This window comes from Tachysurus fulvidraco, chromosome 20 (genome assembly GCF_022655615.1).
Source record: "Tachysurus fulvidraco isolate hzauxx_2018 chromosome 20, HZAU_PFXX_2.0, whole genome shotgun sequence".
In the NCBI taxonomy this organism is placed as follows: domain Eukaryota; kingdom Metazoa; phylum Chordata; class Actinopteri; order Siluriformes; family Bagridae; genus Tachysurus; species Tachysurus fulvidraco.
The window spans coordinates 9,444,441-9,466,346 of record NC_062537.1 but is presented as its reverse complement, the minus strand read 5'-3'; the positions used below and the strand labels follow the sequence as shown (position 1 = coordinate 9,466,346).

General features: G+C 37.1%; 1 long non-coding RNA gene across 1 annotated transcript; it reads right to left on the bottom strand.

The window, feature by feature from the left end:
- Nucleotides 1-7,306: 7,306 nt before the first annotated feature.
- On the bottom strand, nt 7,307-21,906 carry LOC113644246. Its single transcript, XR_003440964.2, has 4 exons — nt 21,685-21,906; nt 16,847-16,914; nt 8,857-8,941; nt 7,307-7,905 (listed from the first exon to the last, which is right to left on the bottom strand). It is a non-coding gene; the product is annotated as an uncharacterized LOC113644246 (long non-coding RNA).

Here is a 21,906-nt window from a genome sequence, read left to right as displayed (position 1 = left end):
ACAAAATGCACTTTTGTCTTCACAAATAATAACCTGTGTATAATCATTAAGCAACTTTAATAACTGACAACATATAAAAAAATTCATCCAATATTCCCAAGATTTGAATCAGGTCCAGATTTCTCACAGTCCTCACTACATACTTTTCCCATTAGTTTTACTGAATAATGTGCTATCGATGTAATAATGTAATATAATAAGCTTTAAAAAGAAAATGATATAAACGAGTGCTTCAAGTAAAAGTAAAATGACAATAAAGCTTATTAAAAAACAAAAGCCTATGTACACTACTTAGCTTGCACACTCTTAAAAAAGAGAAAAGTATCTAAAGCACACACTTGTGTTACAGCACGATTAGTGTATTTATACTGTAGTTACGTAGAAATGTAATTATAGTCTTTCATTGGAGCTCTGAGGCATGGTTTCAGTTTGTAACTGAATGCTGATTTTTGTCCAGCTTGTGCTGGGAATGAGTAATGTAATGACAGTTCTGTGCAAAATTACATTTGAATCAATTCAGTGTAATTCTGAATACTCTGTACACTCACATACACACGTACAGCGACTCGCATCGGCAAAGTGACCAGAGACCATTCGTTTTCAATGAATGCTGAGGACTTTCAGCAATATGAGCACCTAGGGACCTGTTAGGGACTAGAATCGTGAGATGTCCTAGCTGAGAAAGGTTTGACTTTAGAGACTACCAATGGGGTTGAAGACAGTAAAGTTTACATGATCCATGGCAAAGAGTGAAAAACTTTTCACTGCTACTTAATCTTGTATGGTGTGATATATCCGAACACTCTCCATACAAAAGCTTACATTTTAGTGGCAAGAAAAGTGTTGTGAAGTGGAATGCTAGCTGCACCCCATTGGTAATCGTTACTAGTTTGGCAACCACTAGTAGGAAGGCTGGTGATTTCATTTTACAGCAACTTGCAGCAATAAAATCTATCTGTCTATCTATCTGTCTGTCTATGTGTATATATAAATCTTAGTTATCTAAAGAGCTCACTATCTAAAAGGTTATGGAATGCTATAAAACTAAAAAAGAGGAAATTAGGGAAGCTAAACGGACAAAGGAAAAAAGGGAAATATGAAAAGGGATAAATAAATATATATATATATATATATATATATATGTGAGAAAAATCATGAACATACCATGAAGCACCACGGCAAAATTATGGCCGAATAAACCTATTGGTGACTTTATTGTACAGCGACTTGCAACAATAAAATTGGCCTGCTTTGAGAAGAGTTCTATCTAGCACTTTATCTGTCTAGCATCACTCAACAATCTGGGTTTAGATCCAGAAAATCATTTCAGTAGAACAAACTGAGCACCTGAAAAACTAGTGTAGCAGATGTGCATAAACAAACAAACAAATAAATAAATAAATAAATAAACAAACTTGTGGTAGTTCCGACTATTTTTTTTTGTTTGTTTTTTTGTGGATTCTGTAGCAGATCTCGTCTGTACATCTGTTACAGCTAGCTAAGGCCATTTGCCTGAAGGTGGAAAAAAAAAGCTCATAAAGAGGATTTTCGACTTTTTCCACTTTTCCATTTTTGGTCTAATTAAAGAAGTGATAACTTGGCTAATTTAAAAAAAAAAGTCAATTTTTGAAATGTTTAATGACATTGGAAATGTACGTGTTTATTCTCTGCTGTCAGTTCGAAAACAGATGCCTCATCTGTTCAGAGTCCGTGGCTCCAGTCAAAACAATGCAAAACAAAACATTTATTTATAGCCATCGAGTTTTCACAAATGGCTTTAAAAAGAATGAAAAAAGTAACTAATGTCGCAGTTTAGTTATGGTAGTTACTTATCCAGACTTTTGTAAAGAATTCCTACATTGTAGGAATGTAACATTTTTTACTGTGTAAAATGGATTGTAAGAGATTATAAGTTGTCAACTGAAAGGGACGCAATGCCCTCTATGTCTCTGTCTCTTTTTGGTCTGCATTTCTCTGTTTTTCTTTTTCTCTCTCACTTTCTCGAGTGATGTTTGATTTTTATGGCATCCTGCAGGATGTCTGTAGGAAGTCACCTTTGCTCTTTCTCTAAGTGAGCCGAACGGCTGAGTCTGTGTGTGTGTGTGTGTGTGTGTGTGTGTGTGTGTGTGTGTGTGTGTGTGTGTGTGTGTGTGTGTGTGTGTGTGTGTGTGTTACAGTGGAAATGCTCTTCAATGGGGGGGCTGGGAAACAGGGCAGGGCCCTTCCACAGGAATGTCCTGTACAACATTCAATCACACACACACACACACACACACACACACACACACACACACACACACACACACACACACACACACACACACACACACACTATATTTCATTGGCTCTTCTCAACTTTCAATGCAACATTTCCTTAAGTCTCATTCTCAGAAAGTATATGAAGCGAGTACGTAAATATGCTCATTTACATACACACACACACACACACACACACACACTCTTGTCACTTGGTGTTCCCGATGGTGAGTTAGGGACACAGACCAAAGAGCATCAAAGCATTTGGTGATGACAAACTCTCTGCTCATAGCACCTCCTAGAGTCTCAAACTGTTACTACAAAAGAGTTGAGTAAGCATGGAAAAACCAGGAAAGACAATAATTGTGTGTGTGTGTGTGTGTGTGTCTGTGTGTGTGTGTGTGTGTGTGAGTGTGTGTTTATCTGTATGTCCTAACGGTGGTCCGTGAGGCCCTGAGGGTATCAGATTATCATCATCTCGGTCTGCAGACTTTTATAGCGATACTTATTGCACTAGTGAAGCAGACTTTAAGAGCTTGTTTATATAACTGCACTTAATGACAGTAGTCTTAATACAGACACATTCATGCCACATGACACTAGTATGAAATCTGAGCCAACATTTATGATACACCTCTTTTATTTAGAACCTAGGTATGGAAAAAGGTCGCTTCATTTATTCATTTGTTTAACAAGTCCAGATGTACTTATTAAATACTATTAAATACCAGCGGCAAACATGCATTTTAGTTTTAAGAGTACCATTTAAAATGGATTATATCTCAGTGTGCACGTTAGCCATTTCACAAACCTAGCACATATCCAACCTAAAATAAAAGCTGAAACCTGTACTTATTTGTAACATATATACACAATAGCCAGTAACTAAGACAATTCAGCATGACCGTTAGTTTGAGTCTATGTCTGTGAAGAAGCACTACACAGCCAAGTGACCAATTCCCACGGTTATATATTGAATTATATTTAATGTGACTATCTGAGTCCTTTTATTAAAAACTTTGAAATCTAAATTTAAATTTATATTTTGATAAAAATAGTTATATTTGATTTATATTCCTTCTGTATGTTACTGTAAAACTGTCCATGTCACTGTCCATGTCACTGTCCATGTCACTGTCCATGTCATTGTCCATGTCACTGTCTTTGTCATTGTCCATGTCACTGACTTTGTCACTGTCCATGTCACTGTCTTTTTCACTGTCCATGTCACTGTCTTTTTCACTGTCCATGTCACTGTCTATGTCCCTGTCCATGTCACCGGGTGCTGACTGAACGGAAAATGTTTGTTTAAAAAAAACGTGTTTCTGGTCTTCCAGAAGGCCATAATATAAATTTTATCTCACAAACAAAAAACATATCCACTGCAAATCAAAATTTAATAAACATATTTTGATTTCTAGTGGGTAGGGTTGGATTCATAATGCCTTCTGTCTAGCTCCTGTAGATATACCCAGTGGAAGAGCTGGAGCTACCGACACAATTCAGGTCACAATTAAAAAAAAAAACGTGATTGCCATTTTCAGCCATTGTACTACAACATAAATGATGATTATAAGTATAGTTGACCTGTAATTTGCAGATTTTTGCAGATGGGTTTCAGTCCACTGGTAATTACAAACAACTGTATTCTCATCATGCGATATGTTTGGACGATGGATGGAAAATCATGTATTCAATAATCTAGCATGATTCTAAGCAAATGGTATCACCGTTTAATATGGAATATACTGGACGTCTTGTGCGATAGAAAAAATTCCAGATTTGCTACTCCGGCTTGCCTTTCCCTGAACTAAATTTCCATGCAGCACATTAATATGGGGTAACTAAACACACACACACACACACACACACACACACACACACACACACACACACACACACACACACACACACACACACACACACACACACATACATGGTCACACATTCACTACAGCTTTGTGGACCGATGAATGGTGATAAAAGAATTTCTTGCTTTGTGTGTAAAGCAGGAAGTGGTCTACAGTAACTTGCATGAGTGTGAGTGCTCTTGGCTCCTTCTCTGCAGCTCAGTCTAGTAAACCTCAGGGAAACCCACTGGCACTCTTAACTACTGCTCTCTTTCTATCAGCAGCATGTAAGGTTACAGGGACACTACTCAAAAACACACAAAAGCACACACTCAATCATTGAAACACACACATGGACATTCACATAAACTGTTCTTTGTTGCTACAGGAAATCATGGCTGAAGGTATGCTGTGCCAGATGCCCTGAGGAGAGGAGAGAATTCCTGTATTCTCACGTTAAACGAAGGAGAGAGGGAGAGAGAGAGAGAGAGAGAGAGAGAGAGAGAGAGAGAGAGAGAGAGAGAGAGAGAGAGAGAGAGAGAGAGAGAGAGAGAGATTAATATGAGATGTACAGCAGGACTGCAGATATAAAATCACCCTTGTGTAGTTAAAACCTTCTGAAACAGTAGCCATTCAGCACTTCGGTTTCTCTCCTGTCAACATTTATTACATTCATATCCAGTCGCAATGTTTGAGGAGATTTCATAAGAGAAACTCACACTTCTGCTATCTTTACTATGTCGGAAGTGAAAGTTTTCTGCTAATTGTTTTCTCACAATTAGCTGTCGAAGCTAAGCGTATATGCAGTGCATTTTAAGGCAATTGAGTATTTTCGTAAAAGTCTGAGGAAAATGTTGACATTCCTAATAGTCCTTTCTTGTTTTCACTGACATTAGTTATATAAACGAATAAATGGCTAGGTGCTTACTGCTTAAAACTGTAAAAGCATTAGCTTCAGTTATTAGCTAGCTTCCTTTCTTAGATGTTAGTGCTATATAACATAAACACATAATGAATAATCTATCGTAATGAACACTGTCAAGAGGATTTGTAAGACACTAGTTGTTCATTACTTAAATTAATTGTCAATCCTCACTCGATACAGAACATTTAATTTATTCAACAAACGTTAAATATACTTTTTAAAAAACATCATTTGTAAATGTTTTTAAAGGTATCTTGTCTGTTCTGATTACATCAAACATGAGTAAATCCTTCCATCACGCAGTTTAAGAGCTCAGCAGGGTAAGAACTATTATCCCGTAAGTTTACTCTTACACACGCACACATTAAGCCTTTACGTCTTACATCTATTAAATATCATTAGACTCCATGCTGCTCTAGGTTGCATTAATACGCATTAGGAGAAATATCCACAAAACTGATGTAAGTTTTGAGAACTTATATTCTTACTAAAAAAACTTTCAGACCCTGTGACTGTCTCTGTGTGACTGTGTGCTTGTACTGTATGTGTATCTGTGTGCTGGATGCAACAGCCTACTTCATCTTCACAGTGGAAACAAACAGTCACTCTAGAGAGCGCACCATGGTGTAAGCTTTATAATACACAGAGTACGGATGTATACATATAAAGGCTTTACCTGATAAAGTTAAAGGTAAAAAGTCTACGCAAAACTGAAACAAGTCCACACAAAAACATAAACTGATGTTGCACGAAAGAACAAGATCACATGGGAGAGGAGAGGAGAGCAGAGGAAGAAAGAGAAGAGGAGGAGAGAGGAAGAAAGAGGAGAGGAGAGGAAGAAAGAGGAGAGGAGAGGACAGTAGTTGAAAAGAATGAAGAGGAGTGAAGAGAATGCAGAGAGGAGGAGAAAAGAAGAGAGGAGACACACGGAAAGAAATAAAAAGGAAAGGAATGAGTAGGAGATAAGAGGAATAGAGAATAGGAGAAGATATAAAACAAAAGAAACGAAGAAGAGTGAAAAGGAGAAAAATAAAATCTAGAGCCGAGCTTTTACCTCAGAGAACGTCTACCCTCCTGCCACAGCGAGCTCATCTGTGCTGGCCTGCTTGCCGCCACTCTGCACATGCAAGTGTGTGTGCGTGTGTGAGCCAGCGTCTCTGTCACAGCTTGGCAGAGGCCCTACTGGAGGACTCCTGGATAACAAATGTCTGGAAGTTCTGCAGGTTTTCTGCACATGCTGTTCACAGTGAATGTGACCAGACCACAAGTCTGTCCCCTTGACACACAGGCGCACACAAATAAGTAGAGAAAAAAGACCAGAAAGAAGAAAGCCATGGTCTGATCCCTGCGCAAATAACATTCCTGAATGCCAGATTTCTTGGATCGGCAAACAGAATTTCTGGCATGCTCCAGTAGTTGAAGTTGGGACAGGGATAATGTTTAGCTGATTGGTGTTTATATGTATTTGTTTGAGTTCACGTTAATTTACTTATTATGCAATATCTTTTCTCCCCTTCTTTAATCTTTGCAGCTGAAAACTCAAACTGAGCAACTTAAAAAGTGTTGAAGTTTCTTTTCAACACACAAAAGCATCCAAACATGTCACCCATCTCAGACACAGCTGGCCAGTGGTGATGGATAAAAGTAGTGGGACTTGGCAGGAGCTTCAAATCTGTTTTGATACTTTGATGAAATGAACTGTGGCTGTACAAGAAGAAAAGTTATTTAATATAAGCTTAATAAAGCCTTTAATATTACATATTAGCTTGGCATCATAGTGGAGTTCTATCGGTTATTTGTGAACATGGTTGTGTGTGTGTGTGTGTGTGTGTGTGTGTGTGTGTGTGTGTGTGTGTGTGTGTGTGTGTGTGTGTGTGTGTGTTTATAGTGTCATGCAAGGGGCATAAACAGTAACATACTGTAAAAAAAAACTCATCAAGTAATATATAGGAAGGGTCCAGTGGCTTGGTGGTTAGCACATACCCTCCTACTGTCCAAAGACATGCATTGTAGACCGCTTGGCATCTCTAAATAGTGTGTGTGTGTGTGTGTGTGTGTGTGTGTGTGTGTGTGTGTGTGTGTGTGTGTGTGTGTGTGTGTGTGTGTGTGTGTGTAATTGTGCCCTGCAATAGACTGGCATCTTGTCCAGTGCCCAGAGTCTCATGGGATAGGTTTCAGGTTCCCCATGACCCAGGAGGTAAAGATGTGTGGAGAATGGATAGCAATTATATATTTATTGTTGGTTGACTGGAAAGACTTTTCTCTATTTTAGGTGTCGTTACCCGTGGCAATGAATCTATATCTTTTATAGAAGAAACAGCTATTTCATGTTGCATAGATATAGATATACAGATTTTCGGTAGTTCACTGATAAACTCCCTAGACATGGAGGTACATATATGAGATACAATAAGGTTGTAGTCTTTAAGATCATGATGCCTGTGGCCAGAAAAATGTAAGAACAAAATCAGGTGCTCTGTGTTCGACAGGCTAAGATTACTTGTAGCTCTACCAACTATACTTTAAAGTACTTAATCCAACAATGCTGAGACAGCATGATTGTGTATCAACACAATTTCTCTAAGGTCACATTAAAAACTGCAACATCCTCATCTCTGTCATAGCTTGACAAACATTTGATAAAGCACAAGCCAGTCTTTACTGTAGCACCAAACTCTAACCACATGTGGACCAGGAAAAAAGATTTCATGCTGCTGATTGGAAAAATGCACATGGTCCTGGAGAAGAAGATGAACTACAAATAGCTGAATTCTGAGACATACTGGGAATTACACAAGCACTTCTTCAGCTGTGGACCATAGTCAGCTCAGACTTCTGTTGTGGTGAAGGAGGTATACTTCAGGAGCGCAACCGCTTGGCTGAAGGTTAAGTAAAATAACATTCAGCTGCATACAAGCACACTGTCACACCTGAACAAGTACACACATGTTGAATTGTAATCTTTTCCACATCTGCGCTCTTCTGCCATTCACAACATAGCATGAGATAATTTGAGTGTGTAAGAGAGAAAAATCTGTTTTCATCGTTTTGTTTTTTTATATAGACATACCCGTCCAGTTTAATAGGAACGCGTGTACAGTACATCTGCTTTTTTTTTGGTCATTTTCTAATCAGCCGACCACACGACAGCAACACAATGCATAGAATTATGATACAGTTTAAAAGCTTCAGGTCAAGTTCACATAATCACAGAAAACTGTAAGCTCTGTTACTTTAACATTGGCATCATTGTTGCTGCCAGATGGGCCGGTTTGAGTAATTCAGAAACAAACATTTTCCAGTCTTCAACTGTCCCGTTTCAGTGAGTCTGTGCCAATGATAGCCTCAGAAGAGAAACCTGCTTCAGTTTTCTGCTGCTGTAGCCCATCCGCATTAAGACTGTTGGCTTGTGCATTCTGAGATGCTTTTCTACTATAAGTTACTATAGACTTCATGTCAGCTCAGACCAGTTTGTCCATTCTCCTCTCATTTATAAATCTAGACCCTTTGCACCCAGGATGTTTGTGCAGCCCTCTGTGTAAACCCTGGAGACTGTCCAGAGAAAGAGAAAACCCCGGAATATCAGAAGTATCTGAACTACTCAAACCAGCCCATCTGCAACCAACATCCATGTCATGTTAAATCACACTTTTTCCCCATTCTGACCCTTAACTGATGCACTTCACTTGTGTCTAAATGATATTATTCACTGTGCCTCTGCAAAATAACTGGCGGCTGATTGGATTACTTCATAAATGTGCAGTGGTACAGGTGTCTATTCAAGTGGAGTGCATTTATGTATGTGTACAGTATGTATAAGGATACCTTATGATAGGCTGTATGTGGCTCTGGATCTGTTCCAGTCTGGACCATTTCCCATAGGAGGCATTGAAGATCTTACAACCTCTACCTGAGACACACACACACACACACACACACACACACAAACACACACACACACACACACACATAGAATGCTCATTATTAATGTGTTGGACACAGATACCACGGTCAATTATTATTTTCATGATTTCATGCAGCAGGTCAGCAGTGCATCCCAATCAGCAACACATAAGGACTTCCCACATCCTATATGAACTAATCTACTAATCAGTAGATTAGTCTCACAAGTTTATCAGGACTCATCAGGACCAATCGAGATCTGCCTGCTTTCACGGGAAGTGCAAACCAATCATGGGCTGTTGCTTTTGTGTGACATTTTGTGTGACATTTTACTGTCAAAATGGAGCTACAAAAAATTAGCCTCTAAATAATGAAATTTGATTCTCTGTCAGATTTATAAAAAATTGCACAGAAGTGTATACACAGGGATGTGTGGATAGCATATGAGCATGAAATGTTCAAATTCTAATAGTTGTGGCCAGCCTCAATGTGCAATATCCATAAGACAGTCTGGAGCAGAGCGTCTGACTCTGAAAGCCAAAACTTTGTTTATTTTTAGCAGTCAATGCCCAAAATGTGTTTACTTTGTTTATTATTTATATTAGAAGCAGTGCCAGTATGTTGGGGAGAGTGCATGCTTCATCAGCATCATCACCTGGTGGAAATGAGGCATAGTGTGTGTATGTGTGTGTAGGAGGTGGAGGGGATAAGGCTCATGCAAACTGAGGTGGGACAGAGACATGAAACATTGCTGAAACTGTGTAGTTATTTATCTCCTCTCCACTAAATGGTAGAATCATTAAAATAGGCAGTGCTCCAGCATCAGCCAGATGATGTCAGACAGCACTACAGTCAGCCCTTTTTCCTCAGTGGACATTCTGTGGTGTCTCTTTTCACTGTTTTGTCCTGATTTTCGTTTTCTATCTGTTCCGTTTCTTTCTGCTGAGGTTATTACAATAAAGCTCACAGAACTTAAAAATAACACAAAGAGAATTCCAGAAGGCTCACAAAACTTAAGGACCGTTCCCCATACACCCACAAAACACATCCACTGGAGGACGCAGTGCAAATGTTCACAGGCAGATTTGGGATCCAAATCCATTCCTATAGCATACAATATCTAGTATTAACAATTAGACAAGTTTGGATATGAGTGAATAGTCTCCTCTAATTTTTAATTCTTACTTCTAATCATACCGATTGTTGCTGCTGGTGGCTAAATGTAAATGTAAATCTAAATCTACTAACTACTAAAATCTGATAAAATAAATCTACTTGCACTGCTCGAGTGCTCCCACCATCTCTCAGGGTTGGATTAACTTCCCCTAGTTGTCCGAACAGCTGAGTCACTGGCCATCTTGTAACGATGGGTGAAGATCTACCGCTTAAACTTATACTAGCCCTTATTTTCCATGTTTATATTGTGTGAGAGAGAGAAAAAAAACACGAGTTTAGTCATTTTGATGGTATTCTAAGTCTGTAAGCTAGTGAACCAGTGTTAATGTATAAACTGATAGAGACAATAAAGCACTTTTTGTACATCATTCTGCCTTAAATGTAAATGTAAATTAATGACACGATCGTGCCATTTATAAACTACAGTACTACGGTTTACACAGGCAACTCTGTCATGTCTTTTTTATCCACAAAAGCCATAGAAGAATACTGTACACTGTTAGTCAGCTACACTGTGCCATAAGATGCAGCTTCATTTTCCTCGTGGCTGTTCATGATTGCTATGTTCAGTACGGTATAAGTGAGAATGTACAGTATAGTAAGCTTCGTTTGGTTTAAAACGGAAACACTAATGCTGCAGTGTAGTAGTTTGTACCACAATCAGATTTGTACTAAGTGGGTATAGTGGGTTTAATACTAATTGTACACATCACACATAACTACAGACTTAAGAGCTACTCAGAATTTGACAAATTTTGTTTTCTTCATCTATGCATATTTCTGACCCTGAACTTTTCTTGCCCATTTTTTACCGGTTTAATATTTTTTTCAGTGAGGAACAGTTTAGTCCAGACCCAAAGTTTATAATAACTGTGATATATCATGTTGAAATGTATGAGTTGTGCTATGAATACAACATAGAATGGCATTCATATACAATAATTAGTATATAAATTCCATAATAATAAAAATGATATTTACTTGGTGTTGTTCTACAGCTGCTAATATTTTTTTCCCACATGAACATCAGCTTTCTAACATTATCTTAATAATAATGCTTTCCTGTTTTTAATGTTTTTATTGATATAGTTATGAATAAACCTTGTGCTATTTTAAAGTGTTATTTTAAAAGCTGCTGTATAATGATGGTGAAAGCCATATCAGCCAGATGATGTCAGACAATTTACTCAACACCTATTAGATGTTGATTTTCAGTGTTCGCTGGATGGTCTTTTTTCATTTTTATACTGTAAAGAAAAAAGGGCAATCTGATTTTTCAGGCTTAAAGGCAAGTACTTCTGCTAAAAGTCTGTGGTGTAGATGCAAAAAATAAAATCCATCTCGAATGCTTCAACCCTAAAAAAAAATCTGGCAACCCCAGAGGTGTAAACTACATGCAAATAATTTGCAAATTCTGAATGGGGTGCTTAGAGAACTAAGTTAAGCAGGTGCATATAACCGGTCTCTGAATACACATTTCCTGTAAATGCATGTAAATATTGATGTTACCTTTGGATTTAAGTTGCTATAAATATGACTCTTATTGTATGTCATATCTGAGAGTGACTGAAACTGGTGTAAAGTTAGTGTAACTCTACCGTATTGGTAGTGCCATATAGTGCTGGTCCAACTAAACGTTACGTACAAGAAAAAAAAACTTACACAAATGTGCATGAAGTCACTTTGTGAAATTTACCATGTTCAGTAATAAGCAGATTAAATGTTAGCACATTATGTTATTATCTAATTCTTTATTTATCAGTGCATCAAAGGGCACTCATTCCTTAAAGGAATTTATTCTCAGAGGCCAGCTGCAGTTTTTTACATGGATACTCTCTATCTCTCTTTGTGTGTGTGTGTGTGTGTGTGTGTGTGTGTGTGTGTGTGTGTGTGTGTGTGTGTGTGTGTGTGTGTGTGTGTGTGTGTGTGTGTGTGTGTGTGTGTGTGTGTGTGTGGGCATTTGGTGAATTATGTGACGCAAGGTAAGATCATGAAATTTGAAAATAAGCTAAATTAGTGTAAATGTTTGCAGAACATTGTAGTTAGTGTGTTATTAAACACTGTGTGAGGGCAAATAAGGCAATTATCTACTTTTTTTCTTTACTGAACAGATTTATTTTCAAAAAACATTAGGAGCATGAAAACATGAGAAAAATACTGGGTTTTTTTTGTGCAAAAAATTTTTTTTTTAGTTCCTTCATTAGAAGGAGAAAATGCTGCCACGGCATATGAATTCCATGAGACCAAATGAGCACTAAACCTCATTTTGTACCATTTAGTACCGATGTAAGAACATTTTTATTAAACATCCCACCCACACACATAAAAATTCAGACATTAAAAATATCAGGATTTTGTTTTTATGATACTGATATATTAGATTGAATTGTCCATACAGAACCTAATCACTTAATCACACATTTTATCCCACTTTGTTTAAAAATTACTATTTAAAATTCTATTTAAATAAAGTGAGCTTTAGCTGTAATGTGGCTTGTTGTGTGTGTGTGTGTGTGTGTGTGTGTGTGTGTGTGTGTGTGTGTGTGTGTGTGTGTGTGTGTGTGTGTGTGTGTGTGTGTGTGTGTGTGTGTGTGTGCACGTGTGTGTTTGTCTGGAACTGTGTGTGTTTTCTTGTGTGTGGTCTTATCAGACTATTTTAATAGTCCTTAAAGAATTACCCCACTTAGCAAATTAGATACATATGGCTGTGTGCAACCCTATGGCATTTATTTCACTCTTCAGAGCTATTTTAGTATATGAGCTTTGTGTGCTATACTTGTGTGTGTGATTAGCCTGTGGTTTATCATCTAATGCTGTACCGATATATACGGCTACATCATAATGGTCCTACTCACAAGAATTTTGAAAATCTTCATAAAAACTAAAGGGCGTTATCAGGGAGAAATGCAGGCATACACATAATAATCCGACCACAGATTCCTTATTAACTATTATAAATGATTAATACTAGTATTACTACAAATGCAACTATTTTCAGGTGGTTGCTGCTTTCTAACAGTAATGGAGGAATCTTTTTCTATTTCCCGAGTTTAACACATTACAGTCTGTATTGACCTGCTTTTGAGTTTTATTTCTTATTTTCTGTATTCTTTATTGTCTCTCTTCATAATATAGAGAACCACAGTGTTTCTCCAAAAACTGTTAAAACAAATATTTTTTCTCTAATTTATTTTAAGGTAAGCTTTTCATTTTACAGTTGGCAGAAAAATAGGACGTAAACATTATTTAACATAATTATTTATTTGTTTGATTGTTATTAGGCTATCTATAAATCGTATTGGATATAGCCACAGCTTAATAACAGAAAACTTAAAAACATTACTGAATGTTAGGTTTTATTTTTTAACTAAATTAAGTGGAAATATGTGTAAATACTACATTAGCAAATGCTGAGGTAAATGCAGTCAATCTGGCTAAAAAAATTAAAAACCTTGTGGTTGTTTTTTTACACAATGACTCACAATTTGATTATCTGTGATCATTTTCCCCATCGATCTCTAAGTGCAGACTTAGCTTAGTTAGGGGAAGAAAATGGGCTCAGGTTAAAGTTTTCAATAGTAGACTGTCCCAAACTAATGTTTAGAACAGTTCCCTCTGAAAGTAATTTATGTCCTGAGATTTATATGTAGATATACTAAATAACTTGAATCATTGCACCTTTGTGATCTGCCCGTTATTTTGACGTGAGCATAAATATTGGAACAGTCATAAAGTAATCAACATTATTTTTGGTTTGCATAGTTACATTTACAGCATTTGGAAAATGCCCTTATCCAGAGCAACTTAATCTTATTTTTATGCAACTGAGCAATTAAGGATTAAGAGCCTTGCTCAGGGGCCCAGCAGCTTGGTGGACATGGCAACCTTCCAATCGAAAGTCCAAAGCAAAGACCTCACCAAATTGTTGCATTTTCCAGGCCTGTACAACAACATCTTTCAATTGTTTGTTTTATGGTATTTCTACCTTCAGTCTCCTCTTCAGGATTAAGGTCTGGTGATTGACTTGGTCAGATTTTTCACCACGATTAAGCCATTTCTTGTTTATCAGTATGATCTGACTCATCATCTTTGCTTTGCTGCATGATAAAGTTCCTCCTGATTGTACTATGTGCATTTCTCTGTAAAATATTTCCTAATTCATTCTGCTGGTACCATTATTATTAACATTATTAATAAAGATTAATGAGTCTGATTCAGAAGCATCCATGTAAGCCCAAGCCATGACCTTACATGTTTTGGATCATGAACAGATCCTCTCTTTCTCTACACTTTGGCTTTTTCTTCATTTTAATAAAGGTTAATCAGTTCCAGAGGTTTTGTGGCTCATCTTTGCATTTCGTTGGTAATTTCAATCTGGCTTTCAGATCATTACAAATGATGAGTGATTTGCAGCTTGTGGATTGTGATTCCTTTACCCTGCCCAGTGGAGCTTGTTGGTGAGGTCACGCTCTGTTTTAGGGATTTTCTTCACAGCCTTCACAATGTTTTTCCTACTAATGGTTGTTTTCTTTAGCCAGCCGGTTCAATGTCTGGTTGTTAGTACATCAGTTGTTTCTTTCTTTTTCAAGACATTCTAAATTGTTGTACTGGTTGTATCATGATGTAAAACATTATTAGCAAATGAAAGCTCAAAATGTCTATTGCTCAGCTATAAGCTTGCAGTGGAGTTTACAGTCACTCCCACTCATCACAGAAAAAAAAACAGGCTTAAACATTGGTGAAAGATTTTCATATAGTATGTTATAAAATTAGTTTATAGATCTTTTCAAGCATATAATAAATTATAGGATGGTTGATGACTTTTTTGTTTTTTATTAAAGTAAGAAATGCTTTAAAAAAATATCTGTGTCTGTCTTTTCTCTAACTCGTTCAGTCTTAAATCACCTGTGGCTCTCCCTCAAAATAGTATACGTTCCTTAATCTGGCGATTCTAGCACAGTTTGTAACTACAAGTTCTGCTTTCAGAGCCGAGAGCAATGAAAAGACCGACCGAGCATCAGTGAGTGAAAATCTGAGTCACCTAGTAGGTACTAATGTGTTGTGCCATGACATACCTGGAATAAAAAAGAAATCACTGTGTTTGTTGGACACAGGTAAACTCAACATAATGTTAGGTAAATGGCAGATATTCACAAGACTTTCCTGAAGCTTGAGGAGAGTCAATTAGTTAGTTTCAAATCAAATTAATATTTTCTGGTATATATCTGGATGTGTCTGTGTTTGAACCAGCCTTATGTGATACATATGAAATTACCCAGTATTCCTGCAGAATTCTTTATTTGACTGGATACTACAGTATCTAAAAAAATTCTGGAAAGACAAGCATTTAGACGACTAAAAATACACTGCAGTTAAAACACTAACAGATTTACATATGCAATGAATACTGCTGTCAATTGCTTTGCACACCTGCAAGTGCACATGTCCTGAGCAGAGTTTAGTCTTCATGGTGAGCTGCAATAAATAACATGATTACTGCTCATCTGACTCCACCAAACAAATTTGATGGATATTTCAAGAGCCAAATTATTCAGTCTTTCCAAAAGTTAGCCACAATCCTCCCTTATTTCAAGTGAAAACACTTGAAAAGAGAGAAGGAGGCCCCAGAAGACAAAGTACATGCAGTCTGTCAAGCCATGTGAGATAAAGAAAGCTAACCAAGCCTGATCGTATACTGCTAGGTTTGTCATCACATTTCACAGCAGATCTGTGACCGGAGCCTGATAAAGTCTCCAGGAAAAAACATTTAATGGCCAAATGGATTAATTTATGGTTTAAAAAAGGCTGCACTGTTACTGCACAAAATACTCAGCCCTGACTGTCATTCATCTGCTAATACGCTAAACTATAAAGTCTTACGGCACTAACCAACATAATGTGAACAAAAACAAATAAAAAAAATCTACTTTAGCAAAAAATAAATTCAAAATCAGCCAGCACTTTAGATTACCTAGATTAAGTAATATTAACACAATAAATTCAAGCTTTAAAACAAACTTTCTAACATTGAACATTCTAAACATATGAGTTTAAATCTTTACCATGGACTAGTTCTATCCTAAGCACAAATCGATTCAAACTTTAACATACACTAAATAATGTGTAAATCAACTCAAACTTCAACAGAGACTGACTCAAACATAAAAAACAAAAACAAGAAAAAAACAAATAAAATCTGACCAAACCAAACTAGTCAAACTGTGACTAAAATTGACTCAAATATTAACAGAATCTTGACAAAGTTACTGCATGGTGTTGTAATAAAATATCCACTATATGCCGTTATATTCCAGCAGGTCATGATCGTAGGATTTCAAGTGTGTTGGAAGATAATTTAGGGCCAGTGGGAACACAAACACACTCAGCCACCTTTCCTTGCACATTCAGACTGCACTAGATAGACAGACAGACACACAGACAGACAGATCTCTGTCCGATGTTTGCTCTACATGGAATACAGTCTCTCACTACATCTCTTTAGTTTGCCATGTAATTGTGCTCTGATTGTGCTCTCATTTCCAAGCCCACAGTGACGCAATCAAGACCAATTAGTTGTGAAGTAGCACAATACAACATAAACCAGTAAAATATCAAGATAATGTGAACGAATCAGTCATGCCCTTCATCAGCTACACAATCACAGACCACCAACTGACAGCCTGACCTGTAAGTCTATGCAATATTAGTGCCCATGTACTCATATATATATACTCACACACACACAGCTCAACAGAAGTGGCTCTCGAATCTCTTGGCACCTCTCGAAGTGTGGGAGCACAGTCCCTGTGAAGGAAATCTAAAATTAGTTTTTACGGCCTATAATAGAAGATTTACAGCACAATGTAATTTGCAGTCTCCATGTGCACTGTGGCAAAACTGAGGCAGACACTTATAGTAGGTACAGAAAAAGGACACATCTCACTGAGCATCCTCATACTCACACAAACACACACACACACACACACACACACACACCTCACACTCAGTGTTCAGGCAGACTGATATGAGTGAGTATGCAAGTGCAGCTACACATGCCGTTACACATGATCACACACGGACACACATGGTTTCAATTAGACCAATACTCTGACTCAGTGCCAAGTGTAGGGTTTACCACTTCATTCCTTCCTTCTGGTTCAGGCATTATGGACAATCTGAATGGGCCCGGCACAATTCCTGGGTTTTATTTGGTAGCTGTAAGCATTCTAGCGTATCAGGGTGTGTTCAGTACAAGGGCACTGACACTTTACACAACCGAGACACACTGACGCAATCAGTTTAAGAACAAACAAACACCTATCACTTTACACTACAATTATGCATGGACTAAGCAGGAAAAAAAGCGTTGATAATGAGCCCTTAATACAAAGTATGTGTGTGTGTATGTGTATATATATATATATATATATATATATATATATATATATATATATATATATATATATATATATATATATACTCACCTTTGTATGAGATCCTGTTTAAAAAAACGCATTAAGGGCTCATTATCAACGCTTTTTTTTCCTGTTTAGTCCCTAGTTAAGCTTGTAGTGTAAAGTGATAAGTGTTTGTTTGTTCTTAAACTGATTTTTATATAAATAGATAGGCAGAGAGATAGAGAGAGAATGAGAGAGGGGGGGGGAACAGAGTAAAATATATTATAATCATTATTATTTTTCCCATTTTTTTAATCGAGTTCATCACACATGCTTCCATGATTATATGATGTGCTTCCTCCAAGACAAGTGAAGCAGTGAGTAAAGCAATGGGTGAAGGATGAAGATCTACTTTATCTACTTTTGTAACTTATAGGTTTTCATTTCTAACTAAAGCTATAACAAGAAAATCCCAATGACACTATGCAATAACCTACAATATTTGTAGAAATATTAATAAATGAAACAGAACTTAACATTTAGTTAGTAGTGTTAGTAGTGTATTACAGATAGTAATGTTTGAAACTACACCACTTCAGTTGAATAGAAAGCCATATAAAAATAGAAAGATATATGTTTTAAAAAATATATAACTAGAAAGATATCATTAAAAAGGTACTAATGTAACAGTTCTCCTGTTAGTTTATTTCCATTTCTCTAGGTATTAGTTAATTCATTTAAAACACAATCTATATAATTAGTATAATTAAATGCATTTGTTTAATTATGTTTTTAGGTACAAAAGTGTAATTTAATGTAGTAATGTATTTATAGATTAAATTTATCCTCAGGCGCACACAAATATTTCACTTTGAGTAGAATTCTTACTTAAAAAAAAGAAAAGAAAACAAGTACAAAAATCTATTAAAGCAAATATCATTTCCAGTTTTAAAATCCTACAGAAAAATCTGTGGCTATAAAGAGAAAAGCCATATGTGAAAGAATTATTGATGTCTCAAAGAGAAAATGTGAACGGGAAATGGACAGAATATGTCTTTCATCATCGTCTTTAGCTCAGCCAGATCTAAGAGATCTGTTCAGCCAAAAGCTAATCAAAAAGTCGTGAAAATTGAGAGGACAAGCGAATGGAGTTGGCAACAGTGTGAGCTGTATTGTGCATTTCAATTTGCCTTTTGTGATGAAACAGGAAGATCTTATCTTACCATCTTAGCCATTAGAATAAAAGTCTGTGGTGTTTAAACATCTCTGAGTACAGACAGCTGACTTGCTCAGTATAAGACTCTGAGCACACGGTCTACTACAACTTTAGTACAACTCATTTTATTTCTACAAAATAGTTTTTCTTTACAATAGTAATCTTTTTTTTTTTTTTTTTTTTTTTTAACAAACATGGACTCCACAAGACCTCTGAAGGTGTGCTGTGGTATCCGGCACCAAGACATTAGCAGCAGATCATTTAAGTTGTGAGGTTGTGAGTTGAGCCAATCTGGGGAATATGGAGGCCAAGTCAACACCTTGAACTCTTTGTCATGTTCCTCAAATCATTTCTGAACAAATTTGCAGTGGCAGGGAGCATTATCCTGCTGAAAGAGACAACTGCTATTAAAGAATAATATTGCCATGAAGAGGTGTATTTGGACTTCTACAATGTTTAAGTATGTGGTACGTTTCCTCCACATGAGTAACATCCACATAAAAGTCAGGACGAGCAGAGCATCACCCCAAGCTTGCCTTGTTGCAACATGCCTCCTGGTGCCATCTCTTCCAAAGGTAAGTGATGCGCATACACACACACACACACACACACACACACAAACACACACACACACACATACACACACACACACACAAACACACACACTCACACACACACACACACACACACACATGATATAAAAGAAATTATAATTCATCAGACCAGGACACCTTCTTCCACTGCCCGGTGGTCCAATTCTAGATTTTCACATGTCCATTGTAGAAGCTTTTGGTGGTGGACACAGGAGTCAGCATGGGCACTCTGACTGGTCTGCAGCTACTTAGCATCACATACAGCAAGCTGTGATGTACTTTGTTCTCTTTCTATCTTACCCAGCATTAACTTTTTCAGCAATTTGTGATACAGTTGTTCTTCACTGGGATCAGACCAGAAAGATTAGCCCTCATTCCCCACACACATCAACCCATGACCCAAGCACTCGTTAACCAGATTTCCTTTTGTGGACAACTTTTGGTAGGTACTAACCACTCCACCATGAGAATACCTTACAAGACCTGCTGCTTTGAAAACATCTAAACATCTCAGTTTGGTACTTTTAACTAATAAACCCCACTCTTAAACCGGTACTTTTGTAATAAGATAATCAATGTTTTTTTCCTAGACACAAAATGTATAATTGTTAAATAATTATACTGTTAAATGTTATTCTGGTCACCATCCACTTTATAAGTGGACCTGTACATTAAGTAAATCATTCAGCAGCAACACAATTCATATAATCATGCAGACACAAATCAAGATTTTCAGTTCACATCAAACATAAGAATAAAGAAAAAGTATGATCTCTTTAACTTTGTTTATACATGAATAATGATACCAGACTGACTGATCTGAGTCTTTCAGAACAAGGTTACACATAATGTTGCAACAAACAGAACAACACTGTGTGAGTGATCAGCACTATAGTTTGCATATTTGACTTCTTTGACATATGAGACTCTCTGATCTCTAGCATGAGCAATGTATTTCAGCCTGTAGACCTTCTCCTCACTGGAGATTTTCTGAGATTTTCTGTTAGCACCATTCTGTGTAAAATGTTGACTGATGTTTGTGAAAATCCCTGGAGGTCAGCAATATCTCAAATGTTGAAACCAGGCCATTTGGCACTATAGTCTGTGCCGTGGTTAAACTCTCAAAGATCATATTTTTCCCTGTTCTGATGAATGATGTGAACATCCATGTGATCTTGACCTCTATCTGCAAAATTGCCTGATTGAATAACTGCATAAATAAGCAGGTCTACAGGTTTTCCTAATAAATTGACCACTTAACGTATAATCTTTTTGTCGCAGAGTTTACAACTAAACTTTACCCATTTACCCATTAAACAAAAGTACAGTCAAACTTTAACAAAACAGGGTCTGAAAGGACAATAGACAGACAGACAGACAGACAGACAGACAGACAGACAGACAGACAGACAGACAGACAGATAGATAGATAGATAGATAGATAGATAGATAGATAGATAGATAGATAGATAGATAGATAGATAATTGCACTGGTGCCAAAATCTGTCACTTTATCAGACTCAGTTATGTGAGTCTGTCCATGAGAGTCGTTTATTTTACTGCTGTTCCAAGAAAAGATTTTTAAATAAATAAATAACTAAATAAATAAATAAATAAATAAAACATTAGCCCAAATCAAAAGGTGGCTTTGTCGTCTAGACATTTTAATAGCCGTGAAAGTTAAAAGGAATCAACTTCAGGCTCGAAAATGAAGTTTTGGCCACAAAGAGTGGAAATTCCAGATGTTTTCCTCTTCTTGAGAAAAGCTGTTGTTGTTTTTGCTTCTTTTCTGGCAACAGCCGCATTGAGCTCGAGCCTGCTGCAGCTCAGCACAATAACACAACCAGGTGTATAAGAGCTCGAGCGCAATCGGGTCTTTACTAAAAGAGGTTTTAATGTATATATGATTTAAAACAAAAATCACAGAAACCTTCAGCGACAAATACCCGATATCCAGCTGTACTTGTTTTTAAAACACGTCTAGTCGTCTACACAGGAGCTATCGATGTAGATGCAGCGTCTATTATGAGCTCAGGTTGGCTTTTGACCTGAGTGTCACCTGAATCTACAGATCAAGTCCCAAACCGCACATTCCGACCTTAAAATAGAAGGCTTACACGATCTCTGCTGCACTCACCTGAAGTGACGCACGGTGACATGTCCTGCGTCCCAAACGCATGCAATGAGTCCAAAAATAGCTATAGTTATCTTTGTGGCTATAGTTTTAGACAATGTGACACTAGTAAACCAGCCATGACGTAGAGATGACTATATAAGTTCAGCATTATATATATAGTACACCATATGTAGTTTGGGACACAAGTGTACAGTTACATCTGGCGCGCAGGTTAATGTTGTGATGACTTACCTTCAGGAGAGAAAAAAAATCCAGCTGTGTGTGTGTGTGAAAGCTGACTCCTCATGCACGAGCCCTGACGGTCTAAAACATTAATGCAGTTTGTGAGGAATAGGGAAATTTAATAAAAATTTAATAAAAAAAAACCTCTTCGAGACAGAAGGAGCTCCAAAGCTGAACGCAAGCAAGTTTTACAAATAGTGTGTGTGTGTGTGTGTGTGTGTGTGTGTGTGT